This window comes from Anomaloglossus baeobatrachus, chromosome 5, assembly GCF_048569485.1.
Source record: "Anomaloglossus baeobatrachus isolate aAnoBae1 chromosome 5, aAnoBae1.hap1, whole genome shotgun sequence".
In the NCBI taxonomy this organism is placed as follows: Eukaryota; Metazoa; Chordata; class Amphibia; order Anura; family Aromobatidae; genus Anomaloglossus; species Anomaloglossus baeobatrachus.
Genome location: NC_134357.1, coordinates 579,660,037 through 579,680,804, shown reverse-complemented (window position 1 = coordinate 579,680,804; position 20,768 = coordinate 579,660,037). Strand labels below are relative to the sequence as shown.

The 20,768-nt window shown below is 48.5% G+C and overlaps 1 long non-coding RNA gene across 1 annotated transcript; it reads right to left on the bottom strand.

Moving 5' to 3' along the window:
- Window positions 1-3,719: 3,719 nt before the first annotated feature.
- Window positions 3,720-12,716, bottom strand: LOC142312459 (uncharacterized). Its single transcript, XR_012754386.1, has 3 exons — window positions 12,455-12,716; window positions 5,089-5,237; window positions 3,720-4,988 (listed from the first exon to the last, which is right to left on the bottom strand). It is a non-coding gene; the product is annotated as an uncharacterized LOC142312459 (long non-coding RNA).
- Window positions 12,717-20,768: the final 8,052 nt, after the last annotated feature.

Below are 20,768 nucleotides of genomic sequence, written 5' to 3'. Positions count from 1 at the left end.
GTGTGTCTGGGATTGGCTGACATGCTGGCCCGCCCCACTACACGCGCGCGCTTAGGGAAGGAAGACAAGGAAAAAAAAAAAAAATGGCGATCGCCATTATCCACACAGCAGTGATCTGAATGCGCTGTTCCCGCACACTATACACTGAGATTTCATAATAGTGTGACTTACACTATTACAGCGGAAAGCCAGCTAGTAATTAGCTGGTCTTTTTGCTGCTAGAACCGTTCTCGAACGTATCTAGAACTATCGAGCTTTAGCAAAAAGCTCGAGTTCTAGTTCTATCTAGAACAGCCCCCAAAATCACTCGAGCCGCGAACTGGAGAACCGCGAACCGCGCTCAACTCTAGTCATTAGGCACCTCTGGGGCCTGGAAATAGGTCTGGCAAATATAGGACAGTAGAAATTCTCTCCAAATTATTAGATCTGAACGAATGGGGGAGGGCATTATACGAATCCTGTGATGGGGAAGGCGAATATCTTTGGTGGAAAGGGATAGACGCCTGGAGAAAACCCTGCCCATGGGCATGACACGGCAAGCAAAAACTAAAAGCCCGAGCAAAGACTGCATTTGCCAAAGTGTAATGCTGCAAACAGAACAAAAGCCTTGAATGAGCTCCAGGAGCTTAGCAATCTTCTCCTGTGGGAGGTGAAAAAACATACCGATGGAATCAATTTTGATCCCGAGAAAGGACAGCAAAGTCACAGGACCAATAGTTTTTTCGGAGGAAAGGGGCACACCAAAAACAGACATAAGTGAACGAAAAGAATCCAAAAGGGTCAAGCAGACCTGGGAATCCCGAGGGCCAACAAACAAAAAATTATCGAGGTAGTGAATGACAGATCGAATTCCCGTTTCAAACCTAAGAACCCATTCTAGGAAGGAGCTGAAAAGTTCAAAGTAATAGCAATAGATAGAACAACCCATGGGGAGGCAGTTGTCATAATAGTAAAAACCGTCCACGGAAAGCCCTAGGACATGATAACAATCAGGATGCACTGGCAAAAGGCGAAAGACCGACTCAATGTCAGACTTGGCCATCAAAGCCCCTAGTTCCGCCTCCTTCAGTAGGATGACAGCTCTGTCAAAAGAAACATACGAGACAGATGCATCCGCTTCAGAAATCCCATCATTCACTGAAGAACCCTTTGGGTGAGATAAATGGTGGATTAAGCAAAACTTGCCCGCTTTTTTTTGGGACAACGCCCAAAGGAGAAACGCGCATATAGAAGGGGATTTCATGAAAGAGGCCTATGATTCGGCCCATTAAAAGTTCTTTCTGCAGCTTTTCTTGCAGCACAAGTCCTTTGCGGATTTCAAGTTGTTTGCAAAAACAGGGCTCTTAGAAAAATGAAAGGGGATGAAAAAAACGAAAGTGAAACCGAAACGTAATTGGGAACCTGCTTCTTTATTGGGGTAACGGTCGAGCCAAGGTCCCCATCGCGGCTACGCTCACCGAGGTCCTTGGCTTCGGATTGTTGTGAAGATTTTGACGGCAGTTTTGAGGAGGGGCAATTGCATTTGACTGCAGCATGGGGACCTCCGCAGGCAGAGCACTCATGCTTATAGTTACAGATTCCAAAAAATCTGCAGTGACCTTCATTGTATAACCAGCAGCAGCCAGGCCTGTGAACGGCCGCTGGCCCTGATCCGGCTGTATGACCAGGGGCCACTGCGTGAAAGGGGGTTGCCTGTTTTTGAGTTAACATAAGGTAAAGCCACGAATCAGTTGCCTTCACATCCCAATCTAAGTGTGGTTGGAGTGCCAGGCGCCTGTGGAACTCCTCATCGTACTTCCACCAGGCCGAACCACCATGAGATTTATATGAATTATAAATGGAGTCTAAGTAAATGATTAACTCCGAACATCGCTCAGGGTGCTTCTGACCCATGACACAACCTAAGGCCTCTGCCACACTCACATGAAAAAACGTACGTGTGACGATGTCCGCTTTTGGAGTCTATGTTCCGTTTTTGTAGTCCGTTTTTCCTCTCCGTGTAGTGTCCGTGTGCATTACGTGTGTCCTACGTGTGTACGTGTTTCCGTTTTTCTGTGCGTATAATACGTTAGTGTCTGTTCCGTATGCTTTCCGTATCATGTCCGTTTTTCTCATCTTTTACAAATGGAGTTAATGGTTATCTGTTAGGATTAATGACACATAGGTGGATGTGATTAGCACATTATTATAATTATTCCCAGAAAATTAACCTGCTGTTCTTTTGGCTTGGATAACCAATGTGTTTGGATAGTTGCTGCAACGATGCCATTATCCACGGAGGCCTTAGTATTTTTATGTTGGATATTGTCTCGTCGGTTTGGTGTTAGACGGCACATGTTACAATATGAAAATCCACGAAGACACAGAATGTGGGTTCATCCACTAATCCTGATGCAACCTCTACATTGTCATTTTCATACTTTATGTTTTGAGTTGCGGCATTATCCTGAAAAGTTTTTTTCCAACTGCCGTTTAACTGTACAGAGTTTTGATTACCTTTTAAATATTTTGAGACCTCATTTGCAACACCAGGACACTTGGATGCGGCTTTCAATTTCACCAGAGGAGAGATTAATGGTGACCCTAAGGTATGTTTTTGTTTTGTTTTTTTTATAATCCATGTTTTCAAGGCTAAGTTTTTGTATTTTTGGGTTGTTTTAGCTTTATAATTTTGTTGTTTAAATTTGTCTAATGTAGAGATTGGATAAACAAAAAAAAATTCTTAGATTTAAAATTGAAATTATTTTTCATTTCTGTTCATTTTTTAGATTCCTAGCAACTGGTCAATCTTTTAGTGCATTACATTTTGATTTTTTGTTGGGAAGATTAACCATTGCCGGAATAGTAAGTCACACATGCGACATGATTTGGACACATTTAAAAGAAGAGATGATGCCTCAGCCAAACACCCAAAAATGGTTGGTAATTACAAAGGGCTTCATGGACTCTGTGAACTTACCAAACTGCATAGGAGCCTTGGATGGGAAGCATTTTCGAGTTAAAAGACCACCAAACTTGGGTTCCCGTTTTTTTAATTTTCTTAAGTATGAAAAAAAAAAAAAAATGTGTAAAATGTATTACAATATGGGAGCCTAAATAAACTATGTTGACTAAAGGTTTCCCTTAATTTTGTTTATAAAATATTTGATTTTTTTTATGTTTACAAAAATTAAACTTTATAAAATTATGTTCAAACGTAAAACACGTGTCCAGATTGTTAATTGTAAAATATCCATTAACAGGAAAAAAAATGATGAGACAAATAAACTGAATATTTTTTCTTTTTTGGCAAATAAAGATTTTTATTACCACTTATTTATTGTTATCATATATATCACAACATATATAGCATAAGAAAATTATTTTTTTTGTAAAATAAATATCTTTTGAAATAAAGCTTCTTGTTATTTTGGCCTTTATGGCTTCAACTTTGAATTTTGAAAGATAAAATATTGCTTATTTTGGATGTATATTTTTTAACCAAAAAAAAAAAGATTATTTAGATAAAATAGATATTTCTCAATTTTGACAAATAGCCAAACAAACATACAAGTTCACTTTATTTTTTTAAACAAAAATTTTTTTTTGGTTAAAAAATATTTAAATTTAAATTTTCAAAAAACTTTAGCCATATTTTACTACAAAATATCAAGCTTTGTATGTAAACAGGTACAACTAGAAAGCAATAAGATAGTATGAATATCACTAATGTGTTTCATAATATTTAACACATACACCAAATGTGACTGAGAATGTGAAATTATAAAATATTGACAAACGCAATGAAATAATTAATTGACCAAGGAATTTCTATAATTCAACAAGATCTTCAAGAGAAGTAACCTGAGTGTTGCTGAGGATGTTGGTTTGTGCTGCCTCAGAAATGGTATTTTCAGAAAAAGATGCAGATGTGCTCTGCTCAACATTTGTATTTCTCACTACATTTGGGTTTGAAACAGTTGGTTGCATGGATGTTTGCACAAAAATATTGCCTGCAGTTGAGTACACCTGTGGTTCAACATGGGTCAAGGGGTATTGTGTGTGTGTCTGTGGTTGAGCTTGTGGATAGTTGACTGATGTTTGTAAGTGATGAGTGGGCAACATGGTTTGAATAGGATAATGTGGCATCATGAATGATTGTGGATATGCTGTGCCAAAATACATGTTGGGAAGAGCCCCTACATTTGTGGGTTGTCTAAAGTAATTTGTACTTTGTGTTGGTTGTACATTAAGATAGGTTAACGGCTGCTGGGGAGTGGTACTTATTACAGTGTTAAAGCCGCCTGTATTTGTCGTTGCATACCCTTGTCTAATTGGTGTAGGAAAAACCGTACTTGAAGCAATAGAAGGTTGGGTAACTTGTTGAGCGAGTGGATTTGTGGATATTATAGTTGTCATTGTGGTTTGTGTTGAAATGTTTATCAGATTATCAGATGTGTTTGGTACTGTAGTTGTTGTTGGTAAGTTACGCCAGTTTTCTATTGCTTCAAATACTCGAACTGGTTCCTGTTCAGCTTGGCTTGCTCAAAGGAGTGTAAGCATAGTTGCACGAACACGTTCCTGCCTATCTGATGGTATTTTTGATAAGCTAGTAAACAATGAGCGACAAAATCGTTCTGCATCTGTTTCTGGAATTAATGTGTTCATTATGTGTATAATGCGGGTGTCTATTATTTCGGGTAATGATCTAATTTACTCAGGTCTGCGTAATCTTCTGGCTCGTAGAGGTTGTGGTGCAAAACGTGGTTGTACGTTGGTTTGTGTGGCTTGGGTTGCAGGTGTGGTTGTTTGCTGTGTTGTTTATGTGGATTATGTGTTGTTTAGGGCACTCTCTGTACCACCATCTGTAGATTCAATTGCAGCTGGGTCATCATGAGGCTGGTCCTGTGTTTCACTGTCATCTCTGGCCGGTTCTTGTTCAGAAGCTTAGGTTGCTGTAGCTGAGGGTCCAGCTGTTGGTTGGTCATCTGAATCATCTAGGTTGTCCTCTTGTTATTTTTGTAATGATGGGCAATTTGTTGTAATTAAAAAAAAAAATAAATTAATATTTAAATAATTTAAATGAAATCACAGGACATTTTTACTTACTGTGTCACTTCTAAGATGGGTGCAAGGAAGCTAATTTGTTCAAAATACACATCTCCTTTTGCGGCCTAGGCTTGATGTAGATGGTATAGGGTTGTACTCCCTTCGGTACTGATCACGTGCAGACCGCCATAGTTTTTTAACCAAGTCAACTGTAAAATATAAATATATTACTTACTTTTTCTGTCATAATTTTATTGTTTTAACATTTGTAAGCATATTTTTAATTTTTAAATTTACAATTCATAATTTAAAAAAATAAAATAAATAAAATACAAAAAAAAATGCCTGTGATCTTTCAAGACAAAACTTAATACATATTGTTTTATACTAAAAATCTAGATAAGATCCAACATGTTTTTAATTATTAATTTAAATAAATAAATGGTTATTCAAATAAAGTTAACATCCATATTTGATATTAAAAAAATCAAGGTAAAAGCATTGTTAAAATTTAAAAGCATAATCCCTTAATATGATTAACCCCTTCACCCCCGGCCACTAAAACACCCTAATGACCGGGCCATTTTTTGCAATTCTGACCAGTGTCACTTTGACAGGTTATAACTCTGGAACGCTTCAATGGATCCCGGCGATTCTGACATTGTTTTTTCGTGACATATTGTACTTCATGATAGTGGTAAATTTAGGCTGATATTTTTTGCGTTTATTTGTGAAAATTTTGGAAATTTGGCGAAAATTTTGAAAATTTTGCAATTTTTAAACTTTGAAATTTTCTGCCTATAAATCTGGGAGATATGTCACACAAAATAGTTACTACATAACATTTTCCACTTGTCTACTTTAGGCCAGCGCAATTTTCGAAACAAAATTTTTTTTCATTAGAAAGTTAGAAGGGGTCAAAGTTCATCAGCAATTTCTCATTTTTCCAACAAAATTTACAAAACCATTTTTTTTAGGGACCACATCACATTTGAGGTGACTTTGAGAGGCCTAGGTGACAGAAAATACCCCAAAGTGACCCCATTCTAAAAACTGCACCCCTCACACTGCTCAAAACTAAATCTAAGAAGTCTATTAACCCTTTAGGTAGTTCACAGGAACCAAAGCCATGTGGAAGGAAAAAATTAAAATTTTACTTTTTTACATGAAAATGTTACTTTAGCCATAAAAATTTACATTTTCACAAGGGAGAAAAGAGAAAGTGCACCCTATAATTTATTGTGCAATTTCTCTTGAGTACGCTGATACCCCATGTGTGGTAAAAATCAATTGTTTGGGCGCACGGCAGAGCTCGGAAGGTAAGGAGCGCCATTCGAATTTTTGAAAGCAAAATTAGCTGGACTCATTATTGGACGCCATGTCGGGTTTGGAGACCCGTTGAGGTGCCTAAACAATGGAGCTCCCACACAAGTGACCCCATTTTGGAAACTAGACCCCTCATGGAATTTATCTAGATGTTTAGTGAGCACTTTGAACCCCTGGGGGCTTCACAGAAGTTTATTACATTGTGCCGAGAAAATATATTTTTTATTTTTTACCACAAAATTGTTACTTCAACCATGTAGCTTTTTTTTCACAAGGGTATTAGGAAAAAACACACAATAAAACGTATTGTGCAATTTCTTCTGAGTACGCCGATATCTCATATGTGGTGGAAATCAATTGTTTGGGCGCACAGCAGGGCTCAGAAGGCAAGGAGGGCCATTTGACTTTTTGAACGCAAAATTGTCTGGAATCGTTAGCGGATGCCATGTTGCGTTTGGAGACCCCCTGAGGTGCCTAAACAATGGAGCACCCCCACAAGTGACCCCATTTTGGAAACTAGACCCCTCATGGAATTTATCTAGATGTTTAGTGAGCACTTTGAACCCCTGGGGGCTTCACAGAAGTTTATTACATTGTGCCGAGAAAATATATATTTTTTTTTTACCACAAAATTGTTACTTCAACCATGTAGCTTTTTTTTCCACAAGGGTATTAGGAAAAAACACACAATAAAACGTATTGTGCAATTTCTTCTGAGTACGCCGATATCTCATATGTGGTGGAAATCAATTGTTTGGGCACACAGCAGGGCTCAGAAGGCAAGGAGGGCCATTTGACTTTTCGAACGCAAAATTGTCTGGAATCGTTAGCGGATGCCATGTTGCGTTTGGAGACCCCCTGATGTGCCTAAACAGTGGAAACCCCCCACATGTGACCCCATTTTGGAAACTAGACCCCTCATGGAATTTATCTAGATGTTTAGTGAGCACCTTTATCCCCCAGGTGCTTCACATTAGATTGGAACATTGAGCCGAGAAAATAAAAAAATCTTATTTTCTCAACAAAAATGTTCTTTGAGCAAAAAATTTTTAATTTTCCCAAGCATATCAGGAAAAATTGCCCCGTATAATTTGTTGTGCAATTTCTCCTGAGTACGCAGATACCCCATATGTGGTGGAAAACTACTGTTTAGGCGCATGGCAGGGCTCAGACGGGAAGAAGTGACATTTTGGAGTGCAGATTTTGAGGAATGATCTGCGGGTGTCAAGTCGCATTTGGAGAGCCCCTGATGTGCCTAAACAGTGGAAACCCCCCACATGTGACCCCATTTTGGAAACTAGAACCCCCAAGGAACCTATGTAGATATGTGCTGAGCATTTTGAACCCCCATGTCCCCCATATTGATCCAGAGGAAGGCAAAAACCCCATGCATCAAAAACTCCACATTAGGGGAAAAATTCCTTCCCGACTCCTCATATGGCAATCAGACTAGTTCCCTGGATCAATGCCCCATCCCAAAATTAGTGTTGCGTCTTGAAGATGAAAGTATGTGTTTTTATTACGGGAGTGAACGTCAGGTTGGCATGTGTTGGAGATAATGTCAAGTTGGCATGGGAGTGTTTTTTTTTTTTTATTTTTTTGGCTGTGTGTGTTATGTGAGTTGAGGGGAATAAGTCAGAATGGTATGTGTGAGTGCCGTTTTTTTTGGTGTGTGTATGTTGTGTGAGTTGTGGGGAGTATGACAGGTTGGCATGTATGTATGGTAGATTCTGAAACAGTCCGGGATGCAGAGTCCAGGTTTGTCGGGGCAGGTGTCGCATTGCCATGTTGTGTCCTTTCTAATCCCGTTCCTGTGGCACACTCTACACCTTGTCTGTGTCCTACCTTTTCTGGCTGCTTGCGGGACCTTGCCTGGGAAATGTTGCCCTCGTACAAAACGAGAACCTTCAGTTCCAGAGGTACTGGGGGCCGCTGCCTCCTGATCTCCAAACATCAGGGCCTTGACCACTTCCTCCTGGAACTGAAGGAAGGTGTTGGTGCTGCCTGCATATCGTGATAGCACGAACGCATTGTACAGTGCCATCTGTACGAGGTGCACAGCCAGCTTCTTGTACCACACCTTAGCCTTTCGTGCTGCACTGTAGGGCTGGAGGACTTGATCAGAGAGATCAACTCCCCCCATGTACCGGTTGTACCCCAGGCAACAGTTAGGTTTCTGGACCTGTGAAAGAGAACCCCGAACTGTGGTGGTGGTGGTGCCAGGATCATGGATTGTGGTCAAGAAAAAGACGTCCCTCTTGTCTCTGAACTTGACCACAAGCATGTTGTCGCTACACTGGGCTCTGCTCTCGCCCTTTCGGAGCAGCTGCCCAGTTAGCGATGTAGGGAGACCCCTCTGGTTTCTGCGCACAGTACCGCACGCTGCAGTAGCTCTGGCAGAGAGGGATCTGAATAGTGGGATGCTGGTATAAAAGTTATCAACATACAAGTGATAACCCTTATCCAGCAGTGGGTGCACCAAATCCCACACTATTTTCCCACTCACCCCCAGAGAAGGTGGGCATTCTGGGGGTTCGATCTGGGTGTCTTTTCCCTCATAAACTCTAAACCTGAGAGTATACCCTGAGGTACTCTCGCAGAGTTTATAGAGTTTGATTCCATACCTGGCCCTCTTGTTGGGCAGGTACTGACGGAATCCCAGCCTTCCCTTGAAGTGGATGAGGGTTTCATCGACGCAGATTTCGGGAATGTACACTTCAGCAAACTTGTTGCTGAAGTGATCGATGACCGGACGAATTTTGAAAAGTCTTTCAAAATTCGGGTCATCTTGGGGAAGACACTCCGAATTGTCCCTGAAATGGAGAAATTTATGGATTGACTCGAAACAGTGACGGGTCATTACCATGCGAAATACTGGAGTGTTATTTAAAATATCTACACTCCAGTATTTGCGGATTTCAGTCTTCTTCACCAACCCCATATTAAGAACCAGACCCCAGAACTTCATCATTTCAACTGCGTCAATGGGAGACCAGTCAGAAAATGAGGAAGCAGCGTTTTGAGCCAAAAAATGTTCGGCGTACAAATTGGTTTGCACCACCATGAGACTTATGAACTGCTCAGTGAAAAAGACTTTGAAAAAATCTAGTTCACTGAGGTTGGCAGTCTCAAACTGGATTCCTGATTGGGGGATGAAGTCCGGAATCCGTGGTGCAAAGTTTGCAGGGGCCGGGGACCAGAGGGGATCACTAGTGCTAGGCTGGGGGGGCACTAGCACTAGTGCTGGTTTGGGGGGCAGTAGCACTAGTGCTGGATTGGGGGGCAGTAGCACTAGTGCTGGTTTGGGGGGGCAGTAGCACTAGTGCTGGTTTGGGGGGCAGTAGCACTAGTGCTGGTTTGGGGGGCAGTAGCACTAGTGCTGGATTGGGGGTCACTCACTCTTGGCTGATGTCCACTTCTTCTTCTGCGGCTTCTTCGTACTTCTTCTTCACTGAAGGAGGAGGAAGAGGAGTCTGAGTGGGACGAGTACAAGAATGTGGGGTCTTCTCCCTCACTCTCGGTTTCGGAGGCAATATGGTCATATGCCTCCTGGGCTGAAAAAAGTTGTGGTCGGGATGAGCGGCGCAAGTGGGACATTGTGTAGGGTGTGTGGGGCGTGGAAAAAAAACAAAAAAACCCAACAAACTAAACTTTATTAGTGTGTGTGTGTGTGTGTGTGTGTGTGTGTTTCTTTATTTTCTTTGAGTAGACAAATAAAAAATCTAGAAAGAAAAAGAAAATAACTAGATTTAAAATTTGGAATCATAAAAAAGAAACATACTAAAAAGGCGTCCGTAAAAGAAAAAAAAAAAATCCTGCGCTAAACTGAGCTCGGACGCAGATCCGTGATATGCATCATGGATCTGCGCTCGGCGGATAAGGTGCAAAAAGCAATCACTGATACGGGAAAAAAAAAAAAAAAAAAATCCTGCGCTAAACTGAGCTCGGACGCAGATCCGTGATATGCATCATGGATCTGCGCTCGGCGGATAAGGTGCAAAAAGCAATCACTGATACGGGGAAAAAAAAAAAAAAATCCTGCGCTAAACTGAGCTCGGACGCAGATCCGTGATATGCATCATGGATCTGCGCTCGGCGGATAAGGTGCAAAAAGCAATCACTGATACGGGAAAAAAAAAAAAAAAATCCTGCGCTAAACTGAGCTCGGACGCAGATCCGTGATATGCATCATGGATCTGCGCTCGGCGGCTGCAGGACGCACAGGCAGATGAAATACAAAAAAAAAAAGCAACAAGGGAAAAAAAAAAAATAAATTATACTCACAGGACCAGCAGGAATATCAGTCACCAGACTGCAGAAGGAAGCTAGGACCCAGGGAGGACGCAGATGAGTCTGGATGATGAAGCAGTCAGACACTCAGGCAGGAGGATCCAGACAGCGGCAGCAGCAGGTGAGGGGACGACAGGGGGGGACAGGAGAAGCCGAGGGGGGGACAGGAGAAGCCGAGGGGGGGACAGGAGAAGCCGAGGGGGGGTTTACAGAGCGATCAGAGTGGGGGAAGGGGCAGATCAGGCAGCGCCGGCTGCAAAGATCAGGCAGCGGAAGGTGGCGACGGCAGCAGAGATCGGGGGGGGGGGCAGCAGAGATCGGGGGGGGCAGCAGAGATCGGTGGGGCAGCAGAGATCGGGGGGGGGCAGCAGAGATCGGGGGGCGGCAGCAGAGATCGGGGGGCGGCAGCAGAGATCGGGGGGCGGCAGCAGAGATCGGGGGGCGGCAGCAGAGATCGGGGGGCGGCAGCAGAGATCGGGGGGCAGCAGAGATCACGCGGCGGCTGAGCTAAGGTCGTGCACCGGGAAAGGTGGCGACGGAAGCAGAGATCGGGAGGGGGCAGCAGAGATCGGGAGGGGGCAGCAGAGATCGGGGGGGCAGCAGAGATCGGGGGGGGGGCAGCAGAGATCGGGGGGGGCAGCAGAGATCGGGGGGGGGGGCAGCAGAGATACGGGGACAGCACAGATCACTGGGGAGCAGGGGGAGCAGCGGCGGCTGCAAAGATCAGGCAGCGGAAGGTGGCGACAACAGCAGAGATCGGGGGCGGGGGGGGGTTGCAGCAGAGATCGGGGTGGGGGGGGGGGCAGGGGGCACCAGAGATCAGGGGGGGGGGGCAGCAGAGGTCGGGCACCTGGAAAAACAGCGGCTGCAGCACAGATGAAGTGGCGGCGGCAGCAGGGATCAGGCGAAAGCGAAAGCAGCAGCAGCGGGCAGCGTGGCACTACAACTCCCAGCGGATGCAAGCGCAGAATGGCTGGGGGAGGGGTCTCCAGGCTAAAACAAGCCTTGGGAGAGCGGTCACCGCCAGGTCAGACAGCCCCCTTTGCACGCTGATTGGAGCGATTGCATGTCATAGCACGATCGCTCCAATCAGTGCTGCGGGGGGGGGGGCCACGGTGTCTGCTTGCTTCCAGCCAATGATCGGAGCTGCTGCAGCTCCGGTCCTAGCTGGATTTTACAGGATCACACCATTTTTGGCATTTTTTTTTGCCGAAAACAGCGTGATCAATGTGATTGGCGGTTCCGATTTGAACAGCCAATCACATCGATCGCCTATGGGGGGTGGCGATGCCACCCCCCCTGGGGTCAAGCAAAGGTCCCCTGCTGTAAGAAACAGCAGGGGACATCATTTGAAAGCCGTTGCTATGGCCACGGCAATCAAATGAAGTTTAGGCAGTAAAATTACGTCCCTGGTCGTTAAGTCACGTTAAAATAGGACGTAATTTTACTGCCCGCGGTCGTGAAGGGGTTAAACAAAGCCATACTATAGAGTAAGCCTAATTTGCAAATCCTGTTAACTACGCCAAAAAAAAACAAAACAGGATTTTAGCTAAGTTATAAAACAATATGTTATATTACAGCTGCCTGTTTTGTACAGTAATGTAATTTTAAATTATACATAATGGGCTAAGTAGATGATTTACAACATTAATTTACAAAAAGTAAATCAAAAACCTTTTTTGTATATGGTTTTGAAAATAAAAAAAAATAAACAACACAAGTGAATGATGAATATAAAAGATACCATGGAATTTTGCAAAATGCATTTCAGATTCTATATGATTATTCGACCAAAAAATCAATCACTTACCATATTTTGAACACTTAGATGGGGAGCATCTGTCCCAAGCATTATTGGGGTACACTTCCTCTGCAACTTGAAGCCAATTGCGATCAACTGTCAGTCTGTCATGGTAACCCTCAACACGTGTATCCCATAATGGGGGGTGAGTCTCAACAGCTGCAATCAGTTTCTCCGTGTCCACCCGTGGAGCCATAAATTTTTAGGAAGATGATATTATTCACAAAAGCAGGATAAAAGCCTGCATAACACCACCACAAGGTTTGCTGAATACTTCTGCAAAGCAAGAAGCAGTTTTGAGCTCATAAAATATTGAAGATTGGCCACCTGAAATTATTTAAAATAGTAACAAACTTGATTTGAGCAACATGGACACGGACCACACGGATAGCACACAGACAACATCCATATCACGTACGTGTCCACACGGTCCCATAGGATTTAATAGGTGTTACGGGGGGACCGGCAGATTAGGACCAGGGGGGTATATATCCTAATCGCCAGTCGGGGCCCACCGTGCTCCAGATGACAATGGAGCTGCTGGCACCTGAGGGTTAGGCGGAGACTATAGAGCTGGATGGCTCTAAGATAACCCAGGAACTCTGGGAACCGGTCACGTGTGTTGGGACACGTCAGACCGGACGACAACCCGATTAGCGTTTTGGTGCACCTAGCGCTACACCAACCACGTGTGCAGGAAACACGTCAGGACGGGTGGTAACCAAGTAGCGTTGACCGGAAGACCGCCAAAAAAGCGCCCTGTCGGCAGGGCCGTATTTACCATTAGGCACCCGTGGTCCGGTGCCTAGGGCGGCAGATTGTGAGGGGCGGCACCTTCTGGCAGCAAAAAAAAAAAAAAAAATTTTTTTTTTTTTTTTTTTTTACATTTTTTTTTTTGTGGCCGCCGAGCACAGGGAGCTGATTGACCCCGGAACTGCCGGCGCCTGCACTTCCGGGGTCACAGGCGCGCACCAATCAGCTCCTTCCTCTGTGCTGCGTCCACTGCTGTGTGGACGTCACATGCAGAGCTCACAGCAGGACGCCGTGGAGGACGCCGTGATGGAAGCCGGTGTCAGAAGAGGATACTCACGTGAGCCAGGAAGATGGCGGCGGGCACTGGAGCAGGTAAGTGGATTCATAAGGAGCGTGGGAGTGTCTCTAATGCAGACCAGAGATCTGCGCATGCGGGGGGGGGGAGGCGGCAAAGGCAGATACTGGAGGGAGGCAGAGGCTGAGAATGGGGGGAGGCTGGAGGGAGGCAGAGGCTGAGACTGGGGGGAGGCTGGAGGAAGGCAGAGGCTGAGACTGGGGGGAGGCTGGAGGTAGGCAGAGGCTGAGACTGGAGGGAGGCAGTGGCTGAGACTGGGGGGAGGCTGGAGGGAGGCAGAGGCTGAGACTGGAGAGAGGCAGAGGCTGAGACTGGGGGGAGGCTGGAGGGAGGCAGAGGCTGAGACTGGAGGGAGGCAGAGGCTGAGACTGTGGGGAGGCTGGAGGGAGGCAGAGGCTGAGACTGGGGGAGGCTGGAGGGAGGCAGAGGCAGAGACTGGGGGGGAGGCTGGAGGGAGGCAGAGGCAGAGACTGGGGGGAGGCTGGAGGGAGGCAGAGGCTGAGACTGGGGGAGGCTGGAGAGAGGCAGAGGCTGAGACTGGGGGGAGGCTGGAGGGAGGCAGAGTCAGAGACTGGGGGGAGGCTGGAGGGAGGCAGAGGCTGAGACTGGGGGGAGACTGGAGGGAGGCAGAGGGAGAGACTGTGGGGAGGCTGGAGGGAGGCAGAGGCAGAGACTGGGGGGAGGCTGGAGGGAGGCAGAGGCAGAGACTGGGAAGAGGCTGGAGGGAGGCAGAGGCTGAGACTGGGGGGAGGCTGGAGGGAGGCAGAGGCTGGGGGGAGGCTGGAGGGAGGCAGAGGCAGAGACTGCAGGGAGGCAGAGGCTGAGACTGGAGGGAGGCAGAGGCTGAGACTGGGGGGAGGCTGGAGGGAGTCAGAGGCTGAGACTGGAGAGAGGCAGAGGCTGAGACTGGGGGGAGGTTGGAGGGAGGCAGAGGCTGAGACTGGAGGGAGGCAGAGGCTGAGACTGTGGGGAGGCTGGAGGGAGGCAGAGGCAGAGACTGGGGGGAGGCTGGAGGGAGGCAGAGGCAGAGACTGGTGGAGGCTGGAGGGAGGCAGAGGCTGAGACTGGGGGGAGGTTGGAGGGAGGCAGAGGCTGAGACTGAGGGAGGCAGAGGCTGAGACTGTGGGGAGGCTGGAGGGAGGCAGAGGCTGAGACTGGGGGAGGCTGGAGGGAGGCAGAGGCTGAGACTGGGGGGAGGTTGGAGGGAGGCAGAGGCTGAGACTGGAGGGAGGCAGAGGCTGAGACTGTGGGGAGGCTGGAGGGAGGCAGAGGCTGAGACTGGGGGAGGCTGGAGGGAGGCAGAGGCAGAGACTGGGGGGAGGCTGGAGGGAGGCAGAGGCAGAGACTGGGAGGAGGCTGGAGGGAGGCAGAGTCTGAGACTGGGGGGAGGCTGGAGAGAGGCAGAGGCTGAGACTGGGGGGAGGCTGGAGGGAGGCAGAGGCAGAGACTGGGGGGAGGCTGGAGGGAGGCAGAGGCAGAGACTGGGGGGGAGGCTGGAGGGAGGCAGAGGCAGAGACTGGGGGGAGGCTGGAGGGAGGCAGAGTCAGAGACTGGGGGGAGGCTGGAGGGAGGCAGAGGCAGAGACTGGGGGAGGCTGGAGGGAGGCAGAGGCTGAGACTGGAGGGAGGCTGAGACTGGGGGGAGGCTGGAGGGAGACTGAGGCTGAGACTGGGGGGAGGCTGGAGGGAGGCTGAGGCTGAGACTGGAGGGAGGCTGAGGCTGAGACTGGGGGGAGGCTGGAGGGAGGCAGAGGCAGAGACTGGGGGGAGGCTGGAGGGAGGCAGAGGCAGAGACTGGGGGGAGGCTGGAGGGAGGCTGAGGCTGAGACTGGAGGGAGGCTGAGGCTGAGACTTGAGGGAGGCTGAGGCTGAGACTGGAGGGAGGCTGGAGGGAGGCTGAGGCGGAGACTGGGGCAGGCTGAGGCTGGGGGGAGGCAAAGGCTGAGACTGGGGAAGAGAGGCTGATGCTGAGGGAAGATAGAGGCTGATGCTGGGGGAGAGAGGCTGATGCTGGGGGAGTGGGAGAGAGGGGCTAATGCTAGAGACAGAGGACAAGGGATGAGGGATAGTGCAATGACAAAATCGATTGGGTGGGGGGAGTGTAAGGACTCAGAATAAGAGGGGGCAGCATTGGGAGCTCATTGTGAAGAAGGGGCAGCATGTGTGGGATCAGTATGGAGTGGAGCAATGTAGGGGAGTCAATATCAAGAGTGGGGTAGTGTGTGTGTGGGGGGTCTCAGCATAAGCGTTAGTGTGGTGGTCTTAGCATGAGTGGGGCAACATGAAGGTCTCATTATGGAAAAGAGGAAGGCAGCATTAGGAGCTCATGGAGAGGGACAGCATGCATGGGACATTGTGAGAAGGGGGCAGCATGCATGGGACACTGAGGAGGGGGCAGCATGCATGAGACATTGTGAGGAGGGGGCAGCATGCATGGGACATTGTGAGAAGGGGGCAGCATGCATGGGACACTGAGGAGGGGGCAGCATGCATGAGACATTGTGAGGAGGGAGCAGCATGCATGGGACATTGTGAGGAAGGAGCAGCATGCATGGGACATTGTGAGGAGGGAGCATCAAGCATGAGACATTGTGCGGAGGGAGCAGCATGCATGGGACATTGTGAGGCGGGAGCAGCATACATGAGACATTGTGAGGAGGGGGCAGCATGCATGAGACATTGTGAGGAGGGAGCAGCATTCATGGGACATTGTGAGGAGGGAGCAGCATACATGAGACATTGTGAGGAGGGGGCAGCATGCATGAGACATTGTGAGGAGGGAGCAGCATTCATGGGACATTGTGAGGAGGGAGCAGCATACATGAGACATTGTGAGGAGGGGGCAGCATGCATGAGACATTGTGAGGAGGGAGCAGCATTCATGGGACATTGTGAGGAGGGAGCAGCATACATGAGACATTGTGAGGAGGGGGCAGCATGCATGAGACATTGTGAGGAGGGAGCAGCATGCAAGGGACATTGTGAGGAGGGGCAGCATGCATGGGACATTGTGAGGAGGGAGCAGCATGCATGGGACATTGTGAAGAGGGGGCAGCATGCATGGGACATTGTGAGGAGAGAGCAGCATGCATGGGACATTGTGAGGAGGGGGCAGCATGCATGGGACATTGTGAGGAGGGGGCAGCATGCATGGGACATTGTGAGGAGGGGGCAGCATGCATGGGACATTGTGAGGAGGGGGCAGCATGCAAGGGACATTGTGAGAAGGGGGCAGCATGCAAGGGACATTGTGAGGAGGGAGCAGCATGCATGGGACATTGTGAGGAGGGGGCAGCATGCATGGGACATTGTGAGGAGGGGGCAGCATGCAAGGGACATTGTGAGGAGGGGGCAGCATTCATGGGACATTGTGAGGAGGGGGCAGCATGCATGGGACATTGTGAGGAGGGGGCAGCAAGCATGGGACATTGTGAGGGGGGAGCAGCATGCATGGGACATTGTGACGAGGGAGCAGCATGCATGGGACATTGTGAGGAGGGGGCAGCATGCATGGGACATTGTGAGGAGGGGGCAGCATGCATGGGACATTGTGAGGAGGGGGCAGCATGCATGGGACATTGTGAGGAGGGGGCAGCATGCATGGGACATTGTCCTCACATCATGCTGCTCCCTCCTCACAATGTACAGATCATATTTCATAATCGAGGAAGGTGTGGTGGATATACAGTAGTTTATAAGGGAGGGCAGTGTGGTGTTTATTAGGGGCAGTGTCACAGTCACAGTATATAAGTGGGGACGGTGTGGTGGGAATATTTTATACTCATGCTATGTTTTGATGTGCCTGTGGTGATTCCCATTGGGGGGGGGTTCGTTTCTTATTGATACTTTTTAAAGTGTGCTACAGAGTAGATCTGCCTTAAACAGATGTCGTGTGCGAAAACTCAGTTTTACGTTGTCACTAAGGGGCGCGACCACTTAAAGTGCCTAGGGCAGCACGAAGGCAAAATACAGCCCTGCCTGTCGGCCACGTGTGTAGGACACGTCAGGCCGAACGGTCCTCCGATTAGCGTTTCTGGCCACCTCTTGACTGGCCACGTGTGTGTGGGACACATCAGGCCAGATGGGTACACCAGTAGCGTTGACCGGGAAGCCGAGGAGGATAAGGAACACCCTGTTAACTCCACAGGGGTCCTGGAGTACGCTGTCCGTGCGCGTAGGGGGCACAACCGGACAGGTGACGCAGCAGGTGCGTTGTCCGTGTGCGTAGGGGGCACAATCGGACAGGTGGCGCAGCAGGTGCGCTGTCAGTGTGCGTAGGGGGCACAATCAGACAGGTGGCGCAGCAGGTGCGTTGTCTGTGTGCGTAGGGGGCACAATCGGACAGGAAGCACAGCAGCCGCAGCCCAGTTAACGCCACTGGGCTGCTATAGCAAGACTGGAATGGCGGGAGGGAAGCACGGCGCCTGACCCTGATGTGCCGAGCCACGAATCTTGGCGTGACAGGCACCGTTCGCCTAACCCTACCTACCGCTTCCCAACATAGGCTTATGCCGCAATGAGGCTCTAACATGGAGGTGTGCTCTGACTGAGCAAAAGTGAAGACTGCGCACCTCCATGTTGTCTCCAGCCCCTTTTATAACCTGGTTCGCCCCAAACCCAGGGTGGAACCACCAAGGTCCAATAGCAGAGTGCCATGTAATCAGTGACGTCACATGCGACCTATCCGGAACCGCCACGTCATTGATGACCTCATGGCAGCCACGCCCCAAACACTTCACCAGTCATCGTCTGACGACCAATACTGAGGTGCCAGATCATAGGGGCGGGCCTCTGCGAGCCAGTCCGGAGTTGCCACGTCATCAGGACACCTGAGACCCTCTGCCCTATCAGGGCCTGCCACCTCACGGACATGCTCAGTGAGGTCCTTACCGGACCTAGCCTCTGGTGCACTAAGTGCCTGAGCATGCCCAGTAGCCTGAGCAACAGGCTCAGAAAGCAGACTATCAGTTTGAGCATGCTCAGTAGGCACATCCCAGAACTTAGACACAGCACGAAGTCCAAGTACCTGTGCAAAGAGGCTGTTAGGGTTAATTGTGGGAGCATGCTCAGTAACCTGAACTGAGGACTTAGTCTCAGACATAACACAATCAGGCTGAGCATGCTCACTAGGCAAAACACCGGGCTTAAACTCTGGCTGGGGTAAATCGGCGCACGCATGCGCACTAGCCGCCTCTCCACACTTAGACGTGGTGGAAGGAACAGCCAACTGGACGACCCGAGGCACGGCCAAGAACGGCAGCCGGCGCCTGGGCGCAACAGGAACCGCAGCAGGCTGCTTGCGGCTATGGCGGCGCCGGTTCGTAACAATAGGTCTGTGAGTACGTGATCCCGGAGCAACACGGACATGTCAGCGCTTTTTCAACACGGACACACGTATGCACAGAACGTACACACGCTCCGTCTCAAAAAACTGATGTGAGGCTTTAAACCTGAAAATAAATGATTATAAGTAAGCACGTGTCTCTGGTCCGTGTAAAAAATGGCAAACACGTACCGGAGGCATGGATGTGTGACGGAGGCCTAAAACTGCAAAAGGCCTGAAGCCAATTGTTCATGGTACGAGCAACCTTTGGTCTTCATTCAAAAGGTTTGTCACCCGCTCTGCGCTCCTTGTTGACTGCGTGCTGATCAGTAGACACTAGGGACCAAATATCTACATATTCATTAGCCCAAATTTTTTCTATTGTTTCTTGGTCTAAGTGGGAGCCAATGGGGGGAAACACCACAGAAGAATGCATCCTTGTGTATCTCAGCGCGCACCAGAGGGGGTTTTTGAGTAATTTGATTTACAAGTAAGGGGTTAATGTGAACCTTATTAGGCCCGGTGGGTTGAACCTGACTGGCTAAGGGTATGTGCGCACGTTGCTTTTTACCTGCTTTTTACCTGCTTTTTTGCTGCTTTTTCTTCTGCGCTGTTTAACGCCAACATGGATGTGTTCTTCTATTCAAGCAAAGTCTATGGGAATTTGGGTTTCTTGTTCACACTATGTTGTTCAAAATGCTGCCTTTTTGTGGCAGAACTTTGGTCAAAAACTCATCTTTTCAAAGAAGCAACATGTCAATTGTTTTTGCCATTTGGGTTTTGCACTGCAAAGCTGAGTTTTTGACCAAAGTTCTGCCACAAAAAGGCAGCATTTTGAACAACATAGTGTGAACAAGATACCCAAATTCCCATAGACTTTGCTTGAATAGAAGAACACATCCATTTTGGCATTAAACAGCGCAGAAGAAAAAGCAGCAAAAAAGCAGGTAAAAAGCAGGTAAAAAGCAACGTGCGCACATACCCTAAGGCTTTTAAAATAGGGATGATAGAAAGATTAACCCCCCAAGCCCCAGAATAAGAGTACTCATCACTTCCTTGAAGAACCGAAGGAGGCTGGCTGGCACCGGGTGACATCGGCTGGTCCATTTCAGCTCTATTATGGCGAGAAGACTGCGGCGCGGACTCTCTGATGACCATGACGAATTGTCAGAAGACGAAGGCGAGCGCCACCGTGAAGATCTTGAATGATGGCTCCTGCCTGAAGCCCTGTGACGTTGCGAACGCCTGCTCCGACTACCATGAACCCGGCTACACGGGCGACGGCGGCCAGCGGTGTGAGAGAGCAAGGAAGAAGCAGAGGAGGATCGTGCGGAGCGGGTACCACAACCATAATGGCGACAATGCTGTGTCGGGGATCCAGCACCCGCACGTTCGGGATCAGTGGATAGGGGTAGAATGGGAGTGTGAAGCCCCACAGGTGTTGTGTCGGTGCATACCTTCAGGGACTCCACGTAGCTGGTTCTGGTCACAGGTAGGGAATCTTCGGTTTTGATCGTGACGCCACTCTCAGTATTGCGGTCAGTGGGGACCGCCACTGCCGGTTAGGGGACGCCTGGGGCTGATGGTGGGTGCAGTCGGATGTAGTAGCCTCCTGAGAGTGAGGCAAGCCCCAGGGCCCTGTGTAGGTTTGTAGTACCACAAGTCGCAGAATGACTCACACAGGCAGAACTGTCTTTCAAGGGCTTTACTCACATTTGATGGCAGGGTGAGTAGCCCGGGCGTAGCTGGGATGAACCAGATGGGAACCGGGTATCCTTCAGGCTGACTTTATGAGGGTGACTACTGACTCGCCTTCCTTAGCCCTTGGAGGTTTGGGGTGACCCCGACTTTGAGTCCCTATGGGGGTCACCCAGGGAAGATGCTGCAGCCTCT